At 39.3% G+C, this 25,596-nt stretch overlaps 1 pseudogene; it reads right to left on the reverse strand.

Moving 5' to 3' along the window:
• Positions 1-25,596, reverse strand: part of LOC123281331 (poly(A) polymerase alpha pseudogene) — a 296,804-nt pseudogene that overhangs the window by 65,173 nt on the left and 206,035 nt on the right.

The raw sequence follows: 25,596 nt of genomic DNA on the forward strand, positions 1-25,596 counted from the left end.
CACCTCATATATATATATAATTCTTAGTGCCAATGACATGCCTGAAAACAAACACCAAACAAGGCAATGTTCTTCCTGTTCTCTCACAGAGGAGTTACCCACACCAGTCACCACAAGCAACAACTCTGACCCTGGGGAGGACAAGGACCCTGTAGCATTAACATGTGAACCTGAGACACAAAACACAACCTACCTGTGACTTAGAATCTTTTCCTGGTGACCAGTTCCTGTGTTCATAAAATCCTGTTGAAGACCTGCTGTGCCTCAAGTCTCAGTGTTGGATTCCAAAAAAGATACAGAAATGAGAAAGGCAGGGTCAATATCCCAGGGAACATAAGGCCTAAGACAGGAGATGAGACATGAAAAATGATTACAATACAAAGATAGAAAGGGATAAATGCCACAAGAGAAATCCAATGGAAAATATGGCTACACATTAGAATGAGTGGGAAATTTTTATAAACAATTGATACTCAGGCCCCACCCACAGATCCTGATTTAATTGGTGTGGGGTAGAACTCAGGCAATGGCAATTTCTTAAGCTTCCCAGATACTTTTAACATGTAGCCGGAATGGAGAATCTCTGCTATAATAGGTGTAACTTGAGCCTAAAAGCAGTCATTTTTAGCTAGGAGTATGAATCAGAATTACCTAAAAAATCTTTTCAACATACATAATAAGCCTATAAACCATTCCTGAAGAAGCTGATACAGTAGATCTGGAGTGAGATATGGGCTTGTATATTTTGCAAAACTCCCACATAATTCTCACATATATTTTATGTTAGGAAACACTGACCTGAAACAGGTAAGACTGAAAAACTGGGGAGTTGGAGAACATTCTATGAGATGGGCATGAGAGGAATATTTATTCTGCAAGGCCCAGAGAAGTACTCAAAAAAAATTATTGGCAAATAGCTTAACTTTAAAATACCAAGTACTGTGAGGAAGGGAAACAACTGATATTCTTACATATTGCTGATGGAAATATAAAATGGCACAACCTCTCTGGAAAAGAGTTTGGCATTTTCATATAAAGTTAAATATACTTATACAGTGCAGCAATCCCACTCCTAGGAATTTGACCAAGAGAAATGAATACAGATATCCACACAAAGAGTAATATATGAATGTTTACAATAACATTATTCACAGTAGCCGAGAAGGGGAAACAACCCAAATATCACTTAACATGTGAATGGATAAACAGATTGTGGTATATCCATACAATGGAATACTAATTAGCAATAAAAAGGGCACAAACTTCTGCTAAAACAAGATAGATTAATCTCCAAAACACTACGCTGTGCAAAAGAAGTCAGACACAAAGGAGCACATATGATATGATGCCATTTAAATGAAGTTCAAGAATAGGCAATAGTAATTAACGGTGTTAGAACTCACCATAGGGGTGGACTTCACTACAAAGGTGCACAAGGGCACTTTTTGGGCTGATGGAAATGTTCTATATCTCAGTGCAGGTGGTGATTACATGTGCGGACACACTTGCCAAAACACAAATCATAAACTTAAGATCTGTATGCATTTCTATGTATTTAAATTTCATCTCTATTTGTAAAAATAAAATAAGCAAAAGAGCAGCTAGTTCAATCTATCAGGTACAAAATACTCATTTATTAGCTCAGAGGAAGAATATCTCAGGCACAAGCCCAGCCCAGTGGTACAAAGTCACGCAGATGGGCAGTGGCAGAGCTCCCGCACACTCTCTGGATGACTTACAAGAGGCCATGTTACCTGAGAGCACCTGTTCCAGAGCCAGACCACCTGCACTGGAGTTCCTGCTCCTGAATCCCCACTGTGACACGTCAGGCAAGCTATTTGTAATGTCTCTGGGCCTCAGATTCTTTACCTATAAAACACAGATTATAACAATATATGCATCATGGGCCATTGTCAGGAGTCAATGAGTTAATCCAGGTGTAAAACACCTAGAAGACAGTGGGTGAGCAATAAATGTTGGCTGTTAGAAGTGGCAGCAGTACCCCAGCCCACAATACCGCACATTTTGCAAATCTCATCTAATTCCTATTAGTCACTGAACTTGTCTTTGTCAGACTGCACACTTGTAAAGTAGGGACTGTGTCTTACTTATCTCTGTATCCCCAGAACCTAGCCTAAGGCCATTTCATAATAGGCACTGATCAGTCAACTCTTCTTTCAGGCAGCAGGGGAGAGACCGCCAGAAGCCTCTGTCTAACTCCCTCGTGATTCTCCTATGGATTATACCCTGAATTCCCACAATATTTTGGCTTCTGTTAGCTTCCTTCTTTGTTTCCACCTCCTCTCTCACTCTGCTCCAGGGATGTGCATTCACTAATGGTCATCTCTGGCCCCGTCCCTGGCAGGTGTTCCAGTGCCTCCATTCTCTCTCCCCCCACAGCTATATTATCTAAACAGCCTCAGCATCACTTATTCTGAGATTAACAAAGAGTAAACGGAGGCTGAATTTCTAGAACATTGGCCTCATACTTGTGAAAGTAGAATCCTCTGGAAAAGAGAAAAGCAGATAAGATGGTAGCCAGAACATAAAGCCGTCAAAAAAAGCTGCACTTTTGAGGAATCTTGTAGACATATTTGTATAATTAGCTAGCATCTCACTGGGGTTGTGAGGGGTTCAGAAACTGCTGGGGAGGAGACGGAGGCATGATGGACAGGGAGCCCAGCTTTTTTTTAATGAACAATTATAAAGCAAAACTTTATTGGACCAGCACCCAGGTCAAGAAACAGAACTCCACCCTAGAAGACCACTGAGGCTCCTCCCAACAGTGCTTCCTCCTTTTGGCCATCCTGACTTCTACAATGGTCATTTTCTTCAAGTTTTTTTTTTTTTTTAATTTTGATTCTTTTTTTATTGCAGTAACAATGGTTTATAACATTATATAAAGTTCAGGTTTACATCATTATATATTTCAATTTCTGCATAGATTACAACATGTTCACCACCCAAAGACTTCTACTTATATAGCAATCTATATTGAGATGATGCTCTCTTTAGTTTGACCTCTTCCTAAAAGCTCTACTCTTTTACTCTCCTCCTCCAACATTTTATGTTTTTGATATTATATTTAACTTCTTATTTTGTGTATGTATCCATTATCTTCTTATCATTGAAATAGGTAATTTTAGTACTTTTGTCTTTTGACCTTCATATTCTCTTCATAGGTGGTTGATCTGCTACCTTTACTGTATTTTTGCCTTTGCCAGTGATTTTATTGTCTTTTTTTTGGATAATTTCCTTGTTCCTATTTGTGGTCTTCTCTTGCCCACTTAAATAAGTCCCTTTATCATTTCTTGTAAAACTGGTTTCTTGATGATAAACTCTTTTAATTTTTGCTTGCCTGGGAAATTCTTTCTCTCTCCTTCCATTCTGAATGATAACCTCGTGGGGTAGAGAATTCTTGGCTGTAGGTTTTTTCCTTTTGGCACTTTAAATATATCATGCCACTCCCTTCTCCTTTAAGGTTTAGGCTGAGAAGTCAGGTGATAGGCTTATGGGACTTCCTTTCTATGTCACTTGTTGTCTTTCTCTTGTGGCGTTTAGGATTCTCCATCTTTAATTTTGGACATTTTAATTATAATGTGTTTTGGTGTGGGCCTCTTTGGGTGTATCTTGTTTGGTGATCTCTCTGTTTCCTGTACTTGGATGTTTGTTTCCTTCTTTAGGTTAGGAAAGTTTTTGGTATCATTTCTTCAAATAGATTCTCTGAATCATTCCTTTTGGTATTTTCCAATTTTTAGTTGACATTCTCACTGTGTTCATCCATTCTTCTCCAAAGATCACTGACTTATGACTTTTTTGCTTTAAATCCTTATGACTTTTTCCTTTAACTCTTTGTCAGATAGATTGTTTATTTCTGTTTCATTTAGTTATTTTTCTGGGGTTTTGTCCTGTTCCCTTGCTTGGAATGTATTCCTTTGCCTCCTCATTTTGCCTCTTTCTCTGTGCTTCTATCTATGTACTAGGTGGGTCAGCTATGTCTCCTGATCTTGGAAAAGTGGCCTTGTGTAGGAGACACTTTTTGAGGCTTCCTTCTCACCACCAGTTCCAAATGTTCCAGGAGTGACCCTTGTGTGGGGTACATGTGTCCTTCTGTTGTGGCAGTGTTGCTCTTGCTTCAGGGGCACAGGGAGTCTAGACTGTCCCTCTGAACAGCTGGTTGTAGTGCTCAGCTGCATGTGCATGCTATGGACACTTCAGTCAATTTGTTGGGTTTGGGGAGCACCAGCACAGTTGGCCTCAAGGTCTAATAGCACATTCCTCTTGCAGTTTTTCTGTTAAGTGAGTTGGCTCCCAGCATAGCTGGTTGCTCGGCTCTGGGGCTTACAATTCCTGTGGGCCTCTGGCCTGCAAGGCTGTTGTCAGCTGTCTCAGGATTACAGCTGAGTGGGGCTGGGCCGAGGCATGGGAGTACCCAATTATTTCCGGCTTTGGAAGGCAATGCCAATCCCTATATGGCTGTTTGTACAGCACAGGTCTTCAGAGCCCAGCTTTATGTTAATTTTTGCTTTACAAACTTCAGAGAATCTTTTTCTCCCTGCTACTAAACATCCTCATTTTCCCCCAGAGCAGAGAGTAAGAGAGGAAGAAAATATGAAGATCCAGAGCCTGAGAACTGAGAAGACGTAAGATCATAGACAGCTAGACTCTAACGATGAGGTAGGAGGGTCAGCTACACATCTCTCTTGAATCTCTTGAATCACAACTCTCTGTACAAAGTGCCCTGTGCCCTGAGCAGTGATATGGGGCTTAAACATAATCCTCATCTCCCCAAGAGTTGGAATTGTTGGTAGAACATTAACTAACTCCCCAGGAACAGAAGGAAATGGAGCCCTCTGAAGTATCTCGCCCTACCCATTTTCTCCAAGTTTCCTCTGAGAGGTGGACAGTTCAAGGCTATGTCCCCAACCCTAGCATTTGATGGCTCTTTCAAATAAAAAAATGTGGAGGAGGAGGTCACAAGGCAGAAGTGGCACACTGGAGAGAACACACTAAAAAGAGCAGCTTAAGCATGATTTGTTCAAAGTCAGTCATGTGGAGCATGTGGATCTCCCTTCACTGCTGGGCTCTCTATGACCACCAGTCTCATGCCATACTTGGAGCCCCATCTGAACCCAGAGCTTTTCTTGCTTGGGGCCTACAGCAAAAGAGAAAAGGGGAACTGGGAACTGGAAGACAAATAAATACAAGCAGATTGGCAGGCTCTCTGAAATATTTAGTGTGATTGTAACTGACAAATAAATGGCAAGCAATAGGATATATTGGAGTATATGAGGAAGCCATTTGGTGTAAACTTAATTCAGCCTGACTTTATTTTTCCAAAAGGGCCTGGCATGGCCATTGAGCACGCATTGTATATCTGCTTTAAGCATTTGCTGTGTCCCAAAGACAAGAGCAAACGGCCTTAAGATAAAGACGCAGTGTCCCCAGTATTGGCATTTCCTTAAGGATAAGCATCTCTCCCTAGGCTAGGAACTGATTGCTGTGCTCACCTGTGACCACCCAGGTTGAGACAACAGACCTGATATCCTGCTGTGTCCACTAAGACAATAGACCTACTACCTGCTGTGTCCATCAATTGCCATTATGACAGAGCAGTATCATGACTATTGTAAAAGGGACATTGAAGTCACATGTGAAACATGCTCTTTAAGTTTATATAAACCCTTTGTACACCTCCACTTCTTTGGTGACCTTCCTTCCTCAGAGAATGAAGGCCCTGGGCTATATGGTCCTCACATTTGGCTCAGAATACACTCGCCCAAATTTTCATTTACAGATCAGTTATGGATTATTTGTATCAACATTTCTTGGTATAGTCATGGCAGGATTTCAGATAAACCCACCGGAGACCACCTGTAATATACACCAAACCAGCATTCCAGTACCAATAGGGGCCCCTTGAGGTCCCCAGATAACTGTATTCTTCAGGTTGTGAGTTCTCCTGAAACCTGGACCTCCTTATTTTAATTTGATTGTCCACGAGTTTATATGAGCTGGTTAAGGTCTTAAGACAAGGTGTCTTAAGGGAGTACCAGTATATGCCCTAGGTAAGAGAAACCTAGGAGGAATTCCTAGGAAAGAGGAAGCTAGGGAGAATTCCTAGGCCAGAGGAGCCTAGAGGGAACTGTGGAGTGAATAGGGAAGGCTGACCTTTTTAATTAGTCTTTAAGTTGGAAAGAATTGTGTTTATCAAGTCTGAACAAACTGCTTGATAGAGAAATGAGAGGCTGAATGTGTTTACCTCCCAAGAAAAGGGACACTGCTCCTCCCAGCCCAAAAGGCATGCTCAGGTGACTAAGGACCTCAGTAGGAGTGGTGTAGGATAAAATGCCTCATGACATGTAGTTGTTCCATAGGGAACTCCACTCTCACTCACATTAATTAATTACAGCTCATCTAAGGAAGTGCAATGGGCTGATCACTCATGCTCTGAGCCCCCACAACAGTTTTAGACTACCAGAGGGAGAAACCAAGGCACATAAGAGCATGTTTATGGCCTTTCTCTAGGGAGTAATTCTCACAAGAAGAACATTTTCTGATCCATTACATTGTCCTTAGAAGTTGTTCAGATTTTATATCAAAACAAAATTAAAATAAAAGTGGGAAATCGAGCTTACAAAAAAGCCCAATCAGTTCCCAAATGGGCAGCCTCTCCTCAGAACTCTGGTTGGTGTCATGCTGTCAGTGCAATTGCTTATCAAAGGGGGATATTCCCAGTCCAGATTCCTAAGGCCAAAATAAAGAATGAAAGAGAAAAAAAAACTGGGAAAACAAATTTTTGCCACCATGGTCTGCTACAAGAACACCTTAACCCAGAAATCTAAGGAAAATCTTTGTTGTATCTGTCTGTTGTTTATGTGTGTGTCTATATGTATGTTAAAAATGTGTGGTATTTTACCTGTGGATGGTACAATTTCTAAAGAGCTCTATTCAATTGACTTAAAGTAAGAGCTTACAAAAAATTTTTTCAAGGCAACTAACCCAAATGTCTTTCAAGTTTACGTGATATAAAGTAACTTTTGGTAAGTGAAAGCTTGTTTAAGTTTATTGGTTTGATTAAAACAGGCATGTCCTCATAACTGTCAGAATTGCATATGATACAGACATGCAGCCTTTTTTCTAACTTTATTGGTCAAATAAGGTGACATTATCTCTTACAAAACTGGTTAACAAAAATAATATCTTAAAATGATGGCTAATTTTGTCTAATGTCTCATCAAGTCTTGTAAGCAATCTAAATGATTATTGGGAACAAGTAAACTAAGCAGATGTGAAAAAGATGGCTGTTGGGTGAACTTTTAACAATAATTATATATTATGTTGTAAGTACTTAAAATAGCTTCCAAAATCTGTTTGGTAACTTGAAAATTTGAAGTTTTTCTAGTTTAATTTAAACGATAAGGATTCATTAAATATCTAGATCATCTCTAAATAAGACAGAGTGTTGGACTTAATTACTAAATATAAGTTTATCTACTTTTGGTTTCTTATTACAGAAAAACTAAAAGTTGTTGAAGTGTATTATTAGACATATCTTGCTATTAAAATATTCTACTATAAATTGTTTCTAAAAATTATTAAAAGTATTTATAAATTTGCCAAGCCACGAAATACTAAAGAAAATTTATAATTGCTTACTTCTTAATTTTTACTAAAAATTAAGTTTTATAAAGATTAAAAATTCTAATATATGTAATTAAAGCTACTATAAATTAAGGGAAATATATTTGTATTCAGAGTAAGATGTAAGTTTTCAATAAAGAAGATATAAAGGCTGGAAATATTTTTGGTTTTTTGGTTAAGAAAGATAAATTTGTCCTAAAGTACTAGGAGGAAAAAAAAGAAAGGCATGGGACAAATTCTGAATGTCAGAGAAAATGACTGAACGTTGTTGGAAGTAACACCCTGAGGAGTTTATGCATGGTCAAGTTGGCTAAGATTAAAATAAATTTAATTCAATGAATAAGGTTTCATATAAAAAGTAAGCTGGTCCAAAAATTAGAATTTGGCTTTCTCTCCTAAAAGGATAATTTTCTTAAACTCTTAGTCTGTTCTTGATAAAGAGGTTATAAAAGGTTTTTCTTTTGAGTAAGTTTACCTAAAGGACAGAAGATCTGTGTTTTGTTAAGATAATTTCCTATGTTCAAAAGGACTAAGTTCTCTCTATTAAGGTTTTTGACTATTTCTTTTGTCACTTTGGTTAAATATTATGAAGCATTGTTTCAGCGACCCTTGTTTCACAATAATAAGATCAACAATCCCTTGATCTTGTTTAAATAAGTGTTTTAAAATCTTTTGATATTTTTGACAAGCTCTCCATAATTCATTTCCAAAATAAGGTCTTCATTTGACATTCCTTGAGAATTTTCAGAGGGCTCCTGGGACTTCTCAAAGAAATTTGTTCTCTCTTCCTGTGGAAGGGGAGATATTAATTAGGCTTGTTTGGTATGCTAAATTGCATGGGAAGCATCATCAAGTAAGTGATGACAAACCCTCTTAGGTTCTATTGCAAAGGTAAGTATTATTCACTATTTTAACCCTGCTACCTTGCTCCCAACATGACAAGAGGAGAAGACCATGACTGCATTCTATTATTTAATTGGTTTACAAATGGGTCTTACTTAATAAGCAAGGATGTTATCAAGCTGAATATGCTGTCCAGCCTCAAGAATGCCTGCTACTGTCTATTAACTCTGCTAACCCAGTAAAATATTTCCTTCTCTAAGCTCAGGAAATCGCTATGGAAGAAAAATATATACATATAAAGGGGGCAACAAAAGGGAAAAGCAATACTTCTAGAAAATTTCTCTCACAGTAGCTCATATACCCTATACTTGTTGTGCTATATGACCAAAGTATAACCTAGGGAAAATACTTCATGAGTCATAAGGCCACTTTCCCCTTCCTAAGGGACCCTTTGAGGTATGACAATTGGGCTTTGTCCAAATGTCACCATCTCAAGGACAAATATATCTTGTAATGATCTGTATGTTCTCACATTGTGTTGAGGCCTTTCCTTGCAGAAGAGCAATGCCTTTAGATAAATAATTATTGAAAAGGATAGTTCTTGTTTGAGGAATTCCTACCGAGTTACAGAGTGACCAGAGAACTCATTTCACCAGACAATTAGTTAAATATATTTGTAATATTTGGCCAGTAAGGCAGCATTTCTACTATGCTTACCATCCCCAATCCTCAGGATTTATGGAAAGAACTAACAGCACAACCAAAACTCAATTGGCAAGCTTTCAGAAGTATTTACTCTCTCATGGCCAAAAGCTCCTCTGCTAGTGCTCCTTAATCTTAGATCTACACCTTTTGGTAAACATTAGCTGTCTCCTTTTGCAACAATAGGACAGCCTATGCAATCAGACGAAGAAATATGTGAACCAACTTTGCATAAGGGATATATTACATTGTTGTCAGGGTCTTATTGAGATGCTTAAAAGAAACGAAAGACTGGGAGCTGATTCTTTCACAGAGAACTCCCAGACCTTAAGGATTCATGGACTATAACCTGGATAATTTATTTATCAGAAGAGACATCAAATAAAAGACTCTTTGAAGCCTGTTGGAAAGGACCACACCAGGATGAGAAGACAGCATCTATTGTAGACAGCTGTCCCAAGACTCCGGACGAGGCCTGTATTCCCAACCTTATATTCCCTCATTTAAACCTTTATGCTTAAACTGTATACCTATTTTATAATTGTTCCATTTAAGTTTCCAAAATACTATTGTACTTAAAGAAAGTGATTGGTTTAGAACAGACTAGTCTTGAAGGCCAGGCATTTATCAAGCGGCTCATAATGGAACTGAATGGTTATGTGGAACAAATGTTTGGCCTTGGCTACTGCCTGGATGGCTAAAATGCTGCACCCTGAATTTCCTTTAAAAGCAGGGAAGGATTCACACTAAGCTGACACCTGTTGCCAATCTTCCTCTCTTTAAGGCCAGATTGGATCATTCAGTGTTCCACTGATATGACCTCCTAGTGACTATATTTGTTCCTTCTTTGGGGATAAAAGATGTCATTATTATATATGAAAGCCCTGACTAAATTTACTCAAGAAGCCCTTAATGATAGTCAAGCAGGAATAGCCTTATTAAATACTGAAATGTCTTTAATGAAAAAGTCAGTCCTTCAAAATAGAATGGCTTTAGATATTTTAACTCCATCCCAAAGTAGCACATACACAATCACTCAAACTGAATGCTGTGCTTTTATACGTGATTAATCTTCCAGTGTGTCATCTCTGCTAAAGCACATGAAGAAACAGATGAATGCCTTAAGCGATCCTACACCCAGTCTTGATTAATTTGGTTGGCTCCCTTCTGGTATTGGTTCCCTTTTTCAACCTGGATTGCACTTCCTATTTCTATTACTTCTTGGAATTATTGTACTAGTTATAATATTCAAACTAACTTTTGTTTTCTTTACTCACTGTTGTAAGACGGGCATGCAAACTAGAGTAATGTTTTCCTGGTGACTCGAGATTGTAAATCAATCTTATAACCCTGGACAAATTTCCTTTTCTAATAAAGACTGCATAGTCTAAAACTGTCACCTGTTACCACATAGCTCAAGACAACAGATCTGCTACCCTGCTGTGTCCAACAAGACAGTAGATCTACTACTTGCTGTGTCCATCAATTGCTGTGCCAACAGAGCAGTCTCGTGACTATTGTAAAAGGAACATTGCAGTCACATGTGAAACATGCTCTTTGAGGGTATATAAACACTCTGTACACCCCACTTCTTTGGTGCCCTTCCTTCCTCAGGGAATGAAGGCCCTGGGCTATATGGTCCTCACATTTGGCTCAGAATGAACTCGCTCCGATTTTCATTTATAGATTGGTTATGGATTTTTGCATTGACATAATGAAGTAAAAATGGTCTTCTTATAGGGCTTAGCCTTGTTTTGAGAGCAATCCTTCATGGTAAGTGACCCAAATATTTTGAGTAATGACAGAAGTTTTGGAATAAATGTAGAGCCACCCAGGACAACTACTTTTTAGGTGCCCATATTTATCTGGATATGATATACTTTTTTTTTTTTAAAGATTGGCACCTGAGCTAACAACTGTTGCTAATCTTTTTTTTTTTTTCTGCTTTATCTTCCCAAACCCCCCGTACATAGTTGTATATCTTAGTTGCAGGTCCTTCTAGTTGTGGGATGTGGGACGCCACCTCAACGTGGCCTAACAAGCGGTGCCATGTCCGTGCCCAGGATCCGAACCCTGGGCTGCCGCAGCAGAGCACATGAACTTAACCACTAGGCCACGGAGCCAGCCCCTGGACATGATATACTTTTAAAAGGAATCCTATAACTCCCATGAGTGCAAGAGCAGTAAGGAAAGTCATTTGTATAATGGTAGGTGGTAAAGGGAACCCAGAGCTCCCCAATCTCCATAATAGGACTTTCTAAGAATCTACAACCTGTGGCCCAGAACTATTCTGAAGTTGTTTTAGTTCCTGTGATAAACATTTCTGAGAAGTAACTTACTTCCCATTCTGCTAACTTCTCCCATTTCTTACAGTTCCTCTCTTTCTCAGGCCTTAGATATGCCCAGTTACTCTTGTTGGGCTATAGATTTAAGAGGCTTCTGAGGGGAAATCAGTACCTAATCAACCTCTACAACATATTTCATGAAATATATTTCATGTCCCAAACAATGAATTTCAAGTTCATGAAACAGGCATCTAGCATCACCTACTATATATCATGCACTGTGGAAAGTCCTGGGAATACAAAAATGAGTAAAAATATGTTTCCTACCCTAAAAGAACCCACTGCCTACTTGGGAACAAAGACTCATCATAAGATGGAGAATCTCTTTGGAGACATCTTGAGAAGGCCATGCAAAAATATCTTCCAGGTCATTCTAACCTGGAAAGCAATTTTGCTTGGTTTGTGACCACAGGAAAAAGGGTACCCACCTTACTTTCACATCAGTGCTCAATGGCTGCTAGCACAAGCCACAGGAGGAGAGCTAACCAACAGTACCACCAACCTCCAAGTATCAGGCTTGTGTTAGGCTTGGGAGATACAAAGAGGAGTGAGATATCTAAGAAGCACTTCTTAAATGCCTCCTGTTCACCAGGTGCTATGGCAGGTACTAGAGACATAGTCAGTAAACAGGGAAATGAATATCCTATAAAAGAAGGAAGCAGCAATCACAGCTAACTCAATGTATCCTGTTCCTGGGGTTTTCTTCACTAAATTGCCCCAATTTAAGCTCATCTTCCCCCTACTCTTTGAAAGAATTTGTTCCGCACTCTGATACTTAGAGTGAGCTCCCTAAAACACAAATCTAATCACGTCAATGCCCTGCCTAAAATCTAGATGTCGCTCTCCATCACCTTGAGGATAAAGTCCAAACATCTTTACCCATCATGCCAGGCTCTTCATAATCTGTTCCCTGCTTATTTCTAACCCCCATCCCTCTGTACTGTCTGTTACAACATACTCAGATACTTGCAGTTTTCTGAATATAGGTAATCCCCCACATCACTGACTTTACATGTGTTATTGCCTCTGCCTGGAAGGCCCTTCCCTAAATTTTCTGTCCTCATTTAGAATTTAGCTCTTAAAAGGAAACTAAAAGAAAAGAAAAAAGCCTTCACTGACTAGTCTCAGTACTTCCACCCTCATCCCAGGATGAGTTAGGACACCCTCCTCTGTGCTCCTATAACACCCATCTGTCCGTCAATCACAACACTTGTTATCCTGTTCTGAATTGAGCTCCTTAAGGATAACTAAAACCCTTACTATGTATTCCCATTAGTATACCCAGTGCCTAATATAATGCTTAGTGTCTAGTAGGCATTCAGGAAACTAAATACTTATTAAGGGATGGATTAATGAATGAATGACAAATATCAAGCACTTAGCAGAATCCCTGTGTGGGACAACTCTTCAATTTAATAAATCTTTATTGAACATCTATAATGTAAATATTGTCTTGCAGATACTTTAAAAATCAGGGATGAAGATTCAGTTTCTATCCTTAAGTTGCTTTCAGAGGAGCATGAGAAATTAAATATGTACTCAGATAAAGAACAAGGCATAATGACAATACAATAGGTGCTATTAAAGTTATAAAAAGGGCTAGCGGACGGCCATGGCCATCACCACCTGCTCTGTAGACTTGCTCCTCCAACTACCCTAGTTATGCCAGCTAGGTTGGAACAAATCTTTTCCTCTTAGTTCAGGCAAGGCTGACTAATTTTCCAGTAGCAACTAACAATAAGAACAAGAAAAGAAAAAATACAAAGAATTTTTTAAAAAGACAAAAATTTTCAACCAAGGATAACTAAAACCTAACCAGAGAATCCTCAGTGGATGCCATGTGTCTAGGTCTGAACTTCCATGGAAAATGGATCTGGCTCCATAGACCCCTAACCAGCTCCCCAAGGGTCTGGCCTGACTTACATTTCACTCTCTTTCACTAAACCCTGGGCAACACTGCATGTAAGCAGATCCTGACCACTGGGAGAGGAGAGCCATTCTTTTTCTGTCGTCTAGACTCACCTCATGACCTTTAGTATGACCTGAGCACATCCAGCAGCCTCCAGAGAACACTCCAATTTTGAGACCATGGAATTTCTTCTCCTGCCTGAAACTCACCTTTTTTCTTTTATTTAAAAAACTCTATGGAAAATATATCTTAGCCTGATCTTTATCGAGGATGGTTCTATCCTTTAGGGTATTTTAATATTTTTCACAACGGGCAACATCTAGGCTAGGCTCCAATGGCAGGTTCCATCTTCTCAATGTCTTCCTCCTGTCCACCCTTGCCAAAAACAATAGAGAACAGGTTCTTTTCTGATTTCAAAACCCTTTACCCCAACTTATACAATGCCTATTGAAGTATAGATAATTCTAACAAGTTTTGGGAAAACAATTTGGCAGCATTTATCAAGACCCCAAGTAACTCATTTGAACAAATTATCTATTCATTTCAGAAATATAGCCCAGGAACTAATTAGAAATGCAATACAGATTTAACACAAGAAGATGTTTATCACAGCAAAATTTAAGAGGAAAAAATTGGAAATAACTCAGATGTCCAATATTAGGGAAATTATTAAGTAAGTTATGAATTATCCATTAACATAATATGAAATGTTCACTTTCTGGATGTTTGTTAAAATTTTAATAATATGAAAAAGTTCCTAACAAGCAAAAAATCAATGTACAAAGTTATTTATATAGTATGATCTCAATAAGTAGAAAAACAGGCCAAAAAAAGTATAAACAGAGGCCAGCCCTGTGACTTAGTAGGTAAGGTCACTGGGCTCTGCTTCAGCCTCCCGGGTTTGTTTCCCAGGTATGGACCTACACCACTCAACAACCATGCTGTGTCAGTGACCCACATACAAAATAGAAGAAGATTGGCACAGATGTTATCTCAGGGGGAATATTCCTCAAGCAAAAAAAGGAAGATTGGCAACAGATGTTAGCTCAGGGCAAATCTTCCTCAGCAAAAAGGAAAAAAAAAAAGTCTAAAAATATCTGTCTCCAGGTGGTGCAATTAGAAGAATCTTTTCTTACACTTTACAAAATTTCTGTAATAAATATTTACTGTTTCTACAATCAGAAAAAAAAACTTTTCTCAAATATATGTCCTCTGTGGACCTCAAATTAGTGGAGTACTTGATGTATATTAGGTACTTAATAAATATGTGTTGAATTAATTAATTAATAGAAGAAGTGAGCTCGTATTTGTTCCCTGAGGAACAAGAAGCAGAGAAAGTTAACTGCACTGAGAATAGGAAGGCCTAGATTTGAGAGACCCTGAAAAATTATTGCCTCTCTGCACCCATAAAATGGAGGGAACACCTGGTTAACCTCCCTCAGCAGATTCTGGTGAGAAGTAAATGAGAGAATGCCTGTGAAACTATTTTGTAAATTGGAAATATCTACACAACATCTAAAGACAGACAATAAGAAACTCCTGTTATTTTTGCGCTTCTCAATTTATTGCAGAACAGGAATGATATACACCTGAAGCCCACTGAATAATCACTCCTTTCCAGAAACAGCTGACCAATTTCCCCATTTCTCCAGGTTCCCCAAGACTAGGTGTCTCCTGAGAAGGCATCTTGCAGAATTCAAATTGTTATAGAGTTATAACATCAAAGTCCATAAAACATACTGTAAAGACCTTCCCTACCCACACCCAGAGTCTCTTACAAGAGGCAGTAAGAAGCTTCATGCCTGACATTGCCCTGGCTTCCTAAATACTCCCTCTGCCTCTAATTTCTCCTTTCCAACCAATTCTGCACTTTATCATTAAAAAAACATCTTCCTCTATCATAGAATCACAGACTCCTTAGCTAGAGAAACTCCTTGATAATCACATGGTCCAAACTCCTTACTTTAAAGATGAGGCATCTAAGACCCAGAGAGGTTAAAAGAATAAGTGACTGAATCAAGGTCATAATATGAATGTCATTTCCTTCCTCAAAAATCTTCAGATAAAGCCGAAAATCTTTAGCGTGGCATTCAAAGCCCTTCACAACAGTTCCCACCTACCTATTGAAACTCTTCTCCCTCTAGTCTCCTCCACAAACCATTGGTTCCAATTCAACTGGCTTCTTCTCCATCCCCTGAACTTAAGCTGCTTGGCCTCATCTCAGATGCTTTCCTGGAATGCCCCTCCACCTTCCTCTCCAACCTTTGCACACTCACAAGGTGCACCTGTTCAGGAAGGCTTCTCTGACCAGCTTAACCCATAGAACAGCTCTCCTACCTCTGAACTCCCAAAGCTCTCACTGTCCATTACACCTGCTGACCTGTTATAGAACATGTGGTCCTGATGCTGTGATCTGTATCTTTACCTGTCTTACTGCCTCTCCCCCAACCCAGACTATAACCTCCTTAAATATAAGGGATTGTATTTTCTATTTCTCCACATCCTCCGCTGCACCCACTCCCCATGAATGACATTTACTGAGCACCTACAACATATAAGTTGCCGTTCTAAGTGCCTTATGCATGTTATTTCACTTAATCCTCACAATTTTCTCACAGATGAGAAAACTGAGGCTCAGAGAAGCTGAATAAATGGCCAAGGCCACACAACTAAAAAGTGGCAGACCCATGATGGGACACCACGTCCATCAGCCTTCAAAAGCCTTAAGCCATAAGCCATGCTGCCTCTAGCCCAGCCAGAGCCTGGTAGCAGGCAGGTGTGCCAGGACTACTTACTGTGACTGAGCCATTCCCAGGGCCAGGTGGAGAGCCAAGGTACACATGACAGGGAAACAGAGCCAGCCTGATACTCTCTCCTCTGAAGCCCACATCTGGGTTTCCCTGGGTCCCCGCAGGGTCTCCTTAGCTTCTTGGCATTAACCCTTCACCCTGTGCCAATTTAGGCAGCAGCCCCACTCTGTTCCACAGGTAGCTTATCTGGGAACCCTGACCAAATGGGTAAGACGTCAGGAAATGAAAAGCCAGATTCCTCTGAAGCAAAGTCAAAAAAGTGATTCTTGAGCAACTAGCTCGCTGGGAGGGGGACCCTCCCTGTGGCCACCCAGTTTCAGCTCCTGTGTTTTCCTTTCCAGGCCTGTCAGGCAACTTTGGGATGGCAGGGACAAGACTATTGCCAACAAGCCCTGTCCTACAGAACTAGGTTGGAGGAAGCCCTGATGCTGTGCAAACCCCCAGGTCGGTATGAGGACCCGTGACTCTCTTGCCTTGTCGTGACCCAGGATACATCTTCCACATGCCCACATGGAAGCAGGCTTCTCAGCTCTCAGGGTAGCAACTAACATTTACTCAGTGCCTACTGTGTGCCAACCACTATAGCTGGTGCTTCAAATGCTATTCTCAATTAATTCCTGTTATCATCTGTGAACTAGTCTAGTGCAGTAGTTAAGGAAAAAGGCTTTGGGGTCAGAGTGTCCAAGTTCAGACTCCCAGCTCCCCCACCTACAAATTACATTACTTGGGCCTGCTAAATAACCTCTCTGTGCCTCAGTTTCGTCATCTGAAAAATGATAGCTACAGTAGTACTTAATTCCTAGAAATGTATGAAGATTGAATTAATAAATTAATTAAATTAATTAAAAGTGCTCAATACAAGTTTGCTATTATTACAACTATCATGTGGACATCATCTCCATTTTACAGATGTAGCAACTGAGTCTTAGAGAGCTTACATCACTTGCCAATGTCACACAATTAATAAAGGATGAAGCAAGGATTTAAATCCATGACTCTCTACCTGACTCCAAAGGCACATAGACATCTGAAACATCTCAGGGCTTGACGCCTCTCTTTGTCTCTCTTCTCTCTGTCTCTGTCTCTCTCTATCTCTGTTTTCTCTCTCACTAAATGGTACTTAGGGAGCAGCTGGGCTGGTAAAGAGCCACAATATGACCCACATTAGAATTAAGTTCACAGGGTCATCCTGGAGAATTAGAAATGTGCAGGGCCCAGAGCCAACCCTAAGAACATGGGGTCTGGGAAAATTTCCCTCCCCTTACCCCCTCACAAGTGACATCAGGCTAAAATGAATACCAAAGGCAGTATTGAAGGAGGAAAGAAGGCACAAAAGGGCATCAAGAAGCCTTAGCAGAATGGGTTTTCAACAGAGAGGTTGAGTCCCACCCCATTTGACTTAGTGGTGGAGGGGACATCATATGGCATAGGGGATGTGAGCCTTGGTATGGGAGCCTTAGAAAAAAAATTGGCACAAGTTGGTCTGAGCATTTTTGAGCATCTTTGTCTCTGCCCCACCCTTAGCTACTGCCCAACCTCCTGGTCTGAACAAAGTCAAGTCACAGCAGTTCCCCAGAGATAATTCCACAGGGCCTCAAATTGCCCTGCTCTCTCACTGCTCACATTGTTAAGAGTAGATAACAAACCCTGTTTCTGGTCCCTCAAGGAAATACACTCAATCTCCATCTCTGGGAGTGCTGCAGGGCATGCTCTTGTAGCTTGAGGAACTAAGAGATGAGCTGATGGGCCATCAGAGCAGCCATCCTCACCACACTACCTACCACAGCATTCCCTAGGGAGCCCAGGTTCCTACTTCCCATGGTCCCTGTGCTCCTGAAAACGAGAGTCATAAAGTGCAAGGGCTGGACCCCTGCCCCACTCTCCTCCATCAACCATTCCAGCATCTCACCTCACCCGTCTGGTTCTTAGAGTCCCATAGGCTACTAGTAATACAGAGATGGATGCTGAGTGAATTAGGCCCAAAAAGCCTTGTTCAAGAAAATACCAACAATTAGCTCCTGAGGATAGAGACTGAATTTCATATATCTTTGAAAATTCAGCAACTGGCACTTGGCAGGTAGGTGACAGTATCAGTGAAATTACATCATTTTTAAAGGTCAGAATTCCTAAATATTGGATAGAAACAAGCCACAAATTTGACCTATTTCCTGCTTGTCAATGTGTCTCTAATCTTCCCAGAACACGATGATACCTCTGCCACAGAAGCTCTCAAATCCTCTGGGCCCTACTCACAAATCCAAGGGTGGTGACAGCTAAACAATCAACACCTAATTTCTGAGAACTGACCTCAGACTGTTTAGGAAGATCTAGTGTTTCACCTTCATCTCCCCACAGCCTCACACATTACACATGCAAGAATAAAACAAGGTGAATTTCAGACCAGGTTAAGGAAATTTCTAACATATTTTTAATCATCCCCCCGATAACACAAGTTACCAGTACATTGCACAAAAGCAGAAACGTAAATAAAGCAAACCCAGCCCCTGAATTACTTCCTCTCAGCATCAACTGCCATTGACTAGACACTCTGAATCACATACACGTCCATAGTACCAAAAGCAATATACAGATTCAAGGCAATCCAAACCAGAATTCCAATGACATTCTTCACAGAAATAAAACAAAGAATCCTAAAATCTATATGGAAGAACAAAATATCCCGAATAGTCAAGGAAATGCTGAGAAAAAGGAACAAAGTTGGAGGTATCAAACTCCCTGACTTCAACATATACTACAAAGCTATAGTAATCAAAACAGCATGATACCCACACAAAAGCAGACACACAGCTCAATGGAACGGAATTGAAAGCCCAGAAACAAAATCACACATCTATGGACAGCTAATTTTTGACAAAGGAGCCAAGAACATACAATTCAGAAAGTGAAGTGTCTTCAATAAATGGTGTAGGGAAAACTGGACAGTCACCTGCAAAAGAATGAAAATAGACCATAATCTTACACCATACACAAAAATTAACTGAAAATGGATCAAAGACTTGAAAGTAAGACCTGAAGCTATAAAACTCCTAGAAAAAAATATAGGCAGTACACTCTTTAGCATCAGTATTAGAAACATCCTTTCGAATACCATGTCTACTCGGGCAAGGGAAACAAAGGAAAAAGTAAGTGTAACTTCATCAAACTAAAGAGCTTCTGCAAGGCAAAAGAAATAAGGAACAAAATGAAAAGACAACCCACTAATTGGGAGAAAATATTTGCAAATCATATATCCCAGAAGGGGTTAATCTCCAAAATATGTAAAGAACTCATACGACCCAACAACAAAACTCAAACAACCTGATCAATAAATGGGCAGAGAAGATGAACAGACATTTAACCAAAGAAGATATACAGATGGCCAATAGGCACATGAAAAGATGTTCATCATCACAAATCATCAGGGAAATGCAAATCAAAACTACAATGAGATATCATCTTACACCTGTCAGAATGGCTGTAATCACTAAGACAAAAAGCAATAAATGTTGCAGAGGATACGGAGAAAAGAAGCCCTATACACTGCTGGTGAGAATGAAAACTGGTGCAGGCACTATGGAAAACAGTATGGAGATTTATCAAAAAATTAAAACTACACATACTGTATGACCCAGCTATGCCACTACTGGGTATTTATCCAAAGAACTTGAAATCAACAATCCAGAGAAACTGATGCTTCTCTATGGTTATTACAGCACTATTCACAATACCCAAGAAGTTGAAGCAACACAAGTTCCCACTGATTGATGAATGGATAGAGAAGATGCGGGGTACATATATATAGTGGAATACTACTCAGCCATAATAAAAGACAAAATTGTCCCATTTGCAACACCATGGGTGGACCTTAGAGTATTATGTTAAGCGAAATAAGCCAGACAGGGAGAGACAAACAGTGTTAGATTTCACATAAGTTGAAGATGAACAAACACATGGATAAAGAGAAGAGATTAATGGTTACCAGAAGGGAAGAGGGTGGGAGAGCACAAGGGGTAAAGGGGCACATGTGTATGGTGACAGACAAAAACTAGACTATTGATGGTGAGCACGATGACATCTATACAGAAGCTGATATATAACATACACCTGAAATTTCACAATGTTATGAACATTATGACCTCAATAAAATAATTTTTAAATAAGAAAGAAAGGAAAAAATAAAAAGAGAAAATCTTACCCTGTGTGGTCAAGTTAGCTAAAATTAAATTGTTATTATAAGAGCTTTAAAAATAAGCTTTAACACCAATAGCATATGATGTAAAACTGAAACAATTTTTTTTTCATCTCTTAAAGGAACAAAGTTTACTTGGATTACTGGTCTGCTCCTGACACGAGATTAGAAATTGAAAGTAAATATATTATGTTTCATCAAAATAATTTTCTGTGCTTTAATAGATCTTTGATTATTTCAGAAAACTGAATCTTCTCAATAGTAAGAGCTAAGTTTTGCTAACAGCTATGTAACCTTCTGCATTTGCCTTTAAAATCTTTTATTATTACTTTGGTTAAATGGATAACTAAGTATTGTTTCACAGTGTGACTAAGTATTGTTTCACAGTGACCTATGATCTTATTTGGCCAGTGTTTCAAACCCTTTCGATATTTTTTATTGATGTCATAATACTGTATAACATTATGAAATTTCAATTTTACATTATTATTTGTTAGTCACCAAACATATATGCCCTTTTACCCCTTATGCCCACCTCCCAACCCCTTTCCACTCTGGTAACCACTAATCTGTGCTCTTTATTCGTGTATTTCTTTATCTTCTACATATGAATGAAATTTTATGATGTTGTGTTTCTCTATCTGGGTTCTTTCACTTAACAAAATACCCTCAAAGTCCATCCATGGTGTTGTGAATGGGACGATTTTGTCTATTTCTAGGGTCAAGTAGTATTCCACTGTGTATATATATATGCCACATCTTCTCTATCCATTCATCAGTCAATGGGCAGTTGGGTTGCTTCTACTTCTTGGCTATTATGAATAGTTGAATCTCATTTTTGTTGTATCTAAGGGGGGAAGACTGAGGGAAGAGCTCACTCCACCATGATGATGATGTCACTCTCGGTCTAACCCTTTTGATGTTTTTGAAAATCTTCCCCAAATCAATTCTAAATAAAGTCTTTTGAGCTCAACTAACTTTTAAACTTTTAGGGGAACCCTGGAAAATTTCAAAGGATTTATTCTGTTTCCTTATAAAAAGAGGGATGTTAAACTAATCAGGCTTCTTCGATATGTTAAATTACACGGGAAGGTCTGTCCAATAAGAAGTAACATTAAGCCTTCCTTATGTTGTATCTCTACATGTTAGAAGAGTTTCTGAAACAGTGTGAAATTCCTGGAAGTCTGATATGTCCTGGTATAAAATGTTGTCTATCATCAAAATTAAGGCTCACATTTAAAGGACTGAATCTGAATCTAGGGAAATTCCTTAGGTGACTTTCATGCAAAGGCAGCCACAACAGAATCTATAAAGACTGTGGCACATGTGGTTGAAGTCTATTCTGCTTCTGAAAAAAAATGACTCCTTCTTGCCAGGCTTTTCGCCATCCTGATGTTCTGGTATCATGGCAGCAGTCTGCTCCTGAATCAGAGAAATTAAGATGAGTAAACAAAGGCTGTAAATTAAACAAAGAGTCAGAGCTATGGGAAACCCAAGACGACTGCTTGATTCTTCCTGGCTCCCTGGAAAATCTCATTTTTTGGTTTTTCTGTTCCTTCACTCAAAATAGGAAAAACTATCTTTTCCCTAGAGACCTCAAAACTCCTCCCTCTGGGTTCTTTGAGCACCTGCAGTTGGATGTCATTCAACTGCCTCTTAGTATGGGTTAACAATATGTTATTGCTGTTGTATACGTTTTCCAGATGGGTTGAAGCCTTCCCTTCCCTTACTGCAAAGCTGATGCCCTCACAGTGAACAAGAAACTGTTAGAAAATATGTTTCCCACTTGGGGTGTACCTCCCACGTGCCCCAGTGTTCAAGGCACTTCACTGGGCAAATAATACAAGCCATAACAAAAACCTTGCAAACTTCTTGGAATTATCACAGTCCCTAACACCTTCAATCATCAGGAAAGGTCAAGAGAACTAGTAGAAAACTGGATTAAAGCAGAAAAAGAATTAATTACATGGGACTACATGAACTGATGGGAATGATTATTATTTTTATGATTTTTGTCTGAAATATTACTATTTTAATCTTTTATTTTTATAGATTTAAGGGTACTTTTTTTCTTTTCTCTGAAGCTATGACTTACATCAATTTGAAGAACCACATCTTTACAAGCAGAACCAAAACCGTTTTTCTCTCTACCTGATCCCTCAAGACTTCAGAAGCTCTCAGCGAGTATTCTTACTTTCATGACAAGATATTTACTTGCATACATTCAATAAGAAATGTTTCTATTGTAACAGAAAACATAGGTTATATGACCAAGGCTGTGACTAAAGTGTCAGGTTTGAGAGAGACATGCATAAACTCAGTTTGACCCAACAGCTTTAAGGAACCAAGGTTGACTTTATGAAGCCAACAAAGCCCCTGGGAAAAACAGCCTGGTATGTACTTACAGGGTTCCTGACAGCTTATCCAGGTGAGTAAAGAAGGTCACTTCCTGGCAGATTTCAGGAATCTCAAGCAGAGAGGAATTCACCCAAAACTAGAAGCCTTGGCTTCTTAATCTCAAGAGTCTTCTTAGCCTTTTTAGCTATTAAAAGTTCAATCTGGAGATGCCTCATGAAAAATTCCCACAACGAAAATTTAAGAACGCCTATATGATCAATTGCTATTCTTGCTGTACTTACGTAAATAACTAAACCAAGTTTACTGACAGTAGATTTATTTCACAAAGAAGTCTTAATTTGTCTATCTTTGGTAAAAAAAAAAATTAGAGTGATTTTAGAGAGGAAAACTATGGTTCAGTAGAAACTATTACCAACACTTGTGGATATTAGATTTCTGTGCTGTTAATTTTCATTGAAGTACTATCATTTACCTAAACACTGGACTGGGTCCTAAATTCTTCTAGTTTCCTCCAATATACAGGTACAACTCTCCAAACTAACATTTCCAACTTTTGTCTCACTTTTGACTTGGAATCATTGAGAACTAAAGTGGCCCTTTTCCCTGAAGCCCTACAAACTGAGGCTGAGAAACTTGATATAAACTTGCAAGATCACCACAGTAGCTCAAGTTTAGGCAACCTTAATACCTGTTGCTATGTAAGCTACTGAGAAAGTTTACTTGAAGACCTAATGACATCATCAGAGACATTTCAACCTGCAAAAGACGCTGCAGCCTTGACATCTAGAAATCTTCTTGACTGGCTGCCACAGAAACACAGAAACTGGTTTATAACTTTCTCCAACCATTAAACTTTATTTTTCTTTGTTTCCATAGAAATGCCTCTTATTAAGTATCTGATTTCTGGCTCCATAGACCTAACTTTGGGAACCCACCTGTTATGCTCACCTCCTGAAATGAGACAGAACTATTTAACTCAACTAAACTATTTTCAAGACTAAAAGATTATTTCAATGAAATAATGGGACAATCTACCAGCTCAAGTTTTAATACCTGAAACTTCCAGGGAACTTTCAGAGGAGGGACATTTGGGGGCCCAAAACTCTTTGGGGCAGGCTGCTGCAAAATATCCCACAATGACATGTTGATTGTTTTGATTTAAAGTTACTTAAGTTCTGTGTTTAACTTAAAGTCTTGACCCTCCTGAAATTTTATTCCCCCTGAAAGCAGGAAATAAATCCCCCACGTGAAAGGTACCCTCCTTATCATGACAGCTGGAGAATTCAGGGATGGGAAGCTTGTATAACCAAGAATTGTTACTTTTACTAATTTACTACCTCAAGCCTAAACTCTGAACAAATTCCTTAGTAATCACATACCCCAAGCCTAAGTTTCTTTGTCCTGTCAAATCCTCACAAATTTATTGTCTCTTTGTGTAAAAAGATATATAAACTACCTGATTCGCTCACTCTCTGGGCACCCTTTTTCAATGATCTGCTGGCGAATGTGTTAAGCTGATTTTTTTTCCTGTTAGTTTGATCTTGTTTCAGTTTTCTTACTAGTCCAGCCATGTCAACTCAAGATGGGTAGTGGGGGAATTTCACACTCCCAAACGCTCCCACAGGCAAATGAATGGTTCCCTCTCTGGGTTCCCACAGTACACTGAACATACCTCTATTTATAACATCAGGAAATTTCTATACGATATTTATTTTTTTCTATTTAAAAATTAAGACAAAGTATGAAAAAGAAAATAGCTATTACCCAAATTCCATCTTCCAGCCGTATTCTAAGCTTAATCAGTATTTAACATTTTGGCATATTTCTTCCAGTCTCTCTTTCTGGGTGGCAGACTTGTAACCTCCTGGAATGCAAGGACTACATACTTTTTTTCCAATTTTTACAGCTCTTGAGGTCAGATGCCCAATATGGGTCTCAATGGGCTAAAATCAAGGTGTCAGCAGGATAATATTCTTTCTGGAGGTCCAAAGGACAAATTGCTTCCTTAGTTGACTCAGATTCTAGAGGTAACTTGCATTATTTGTTTCACATCCTTCTTCCATCCTGAAAGCCAGTGAGGGCTGGCGGAGTCTTTCTTGTGCAGCATCATTCTGACCCTGACTCTCCTGCCTCCCTCTTTCACTTATAAGGACCCTTGTGACTATATTGGGGTCCCTGGATCATCTGAGATACTCGTACCATCTCACGATCCTCAACATCATCCCATCTGCAAAGTCCCTGTTACCATATCAAGTAACATTCACAGGTTCCACGGATCAGAATGTGGATGTTTTGGGGAGGCCATTATTCTGCCTGCCACAGGTACCTTTTCTAAACTTTACCCACAAAAAAATTTGCTTTGTTTTCCTTCTATTTCACTTTATTCTGATACAGAGGCAAGAGCACAAGCTCTGAGGGTAAGCACACTAGCTCTGTCATTTACAAGCTGGATGACCCTGGACCAGTCACTTCACCTCTTTTAGCCTCTTTTTTCTCATCTGTAACACAGGTGAACTCTTACTGCTTTAGCAAATGACAGTAAAAGAATAAGTTAAGATACATAAAGTATGAGGATTGCTGGGAAGATGGTGACATGGGAGGACTCTCAACTCCCATCCTCCCGTTGACACAACAAATTTACAACTATCCTTGGAACAATTACCTTGGATAGAGAATAGAAAAGTTGATAAAAAGAACCTCCACAAAAATGGACAATGCTGACTGAGGTGCAAGAGGCAGAAATAACATTCTGGAGAAGAAAAAGCCACATTCTAGCCAAGGCGCTTCACAGCCAGG

Source organism: Equus asinus, chromosome 26 (genome assembly GCF_041296235.1).
Source record: "Equus asinus isolate D_3611 breed Donkey chromosome 26, EquAss-T2T_v2, whole genome shotgun sequence".
Lineage (NCBI taxonomy): Eukaryota > Metazoa > Chordata > Mammalia > Perissodactyla > Equidae > Equus > Equus asinus.